Genomic DNA, 1,331 nt, shown 5'->3' with positions numbered 1-1,331 from the left:
GTGCCCGCTAGGTAACATAGATAGTCCAAGTTCCTGTTAGCTAACCTAGATAGTCCAAGTGCCCGTTACCTAAACTAGATCGTCCAAGTGCCCGCTAGGCAACCTACATAGTCCAAGTGCCCGCTAGTTAACATAGATAGTCCAAGAGCCCGCTAGGGAAGGTACATAGTCCAAGTGCCCGCTAGGTAAACTAGGGAGTGCAAGTTCCCGCTAGGTAACCTACGTAGTCCAAGTGCCTGCTAGGTAACCTAGATAGTCCAAGGGCCTGCTAGTTAACCTACATAGTCAAAGAGCCCGCTAGGCAACCTACATAGTGCAAGTGTCCGCTAGTTAACCTACATAGTCCAAGTGCCCGCTAGGTAACCTAGATAGTCCAAGTGCCCGCTAGGTAACCTACATAGTGCAAGTGTCCGCTAGTTAACCTACGTAGTCCAAGGGACCGCTAGGTAACCTAGATAGTACAAGTACGCACTAGTTAACCTAGATCATCCAATTGTCCGCTAGTTAACCTACATAGTCCAAGTGCCCTTTAGGGAACCTACATAATCTAATTGCCCGCTATGGAACATCCATAGTCCAAGTGCCTGTTAGTTAACCTACATAGTCCAAGTGCCCGCTAGTTAACCTACATAGTCCAAGTGCCCGCTAGGTAACCTATATACTCCGAATGCCCACTAGGGAACCTACATTGTCCAAGTGCCCGCTAGTTAACCTAGATAGTCCAAGTGCCCGCTAGTTAACCTAGATAGTCCAAGTGCCCGCTAGTTAACCAGTATCGTCCAAGTGCCCTCTAGTTAACTTACATAGTCCAAGGGCCTGCTAGTTAACCTACATAGACCAAGGGCCCGCTAGTTAACCTACGTATTCCAAGGGACCGCTAGTTAACCTAGATAGTCCAAGTACGCGCTAGTTAACCTAGATCGTCCAATTGTCCGCTAGTTAACCTAGATCGTCCAATTGTCCGCTAGGTAACCTAGACAGTCCAAGTGACCACTAGGTTACCTACATAGTCCAAGTGCCCGTACGTTAACCTAGATAGTCCAAGTGCCCGCTAGGTAACGTAGATAGCCCAATGCCCGCTAGGGAACGTATATAGTCCAAGTGCCCGCTAGGTAACCTAGATAGTCCAAGTGTGCGCTAGTTAACCTACATAGTCCAAGTGCCCGTTAGGTAACCTTGATAGTCGAATTGCCCGTTAGCTAACCTAGATAGTCCAAATGTCCGCTAGTTAACCTACATAGTCCAAGTGCCCGTTAGTTAACCTAGATAGTCAAAGTGCCTGCTAGGTAACCTAGATAGTCCAAGTGCCCGCTAGGTAACCTACATAGTCC

The sequence above is a fragment of the Tenrec ecaudatus genome, unplaced genomic scaffold (genome assembly GCF_050624435.1).
Source record: "Tenrec ecaudatus isolate mTenEca1 unplaced genomic scaffold, mTenEca1.hap1 Scaffold_121, whole genome shotgun sequence".
NCBI classification, from domain to species: domain Eukaryota; kingdom Metazoa; phylum Chordata; class Mammalia; order Afrosoricida; family Tenrecidae; genus Tenrec; species Tenrec ecaudatus.
This window is presented reverse-complemented; position numbering follows the sequence as displayed.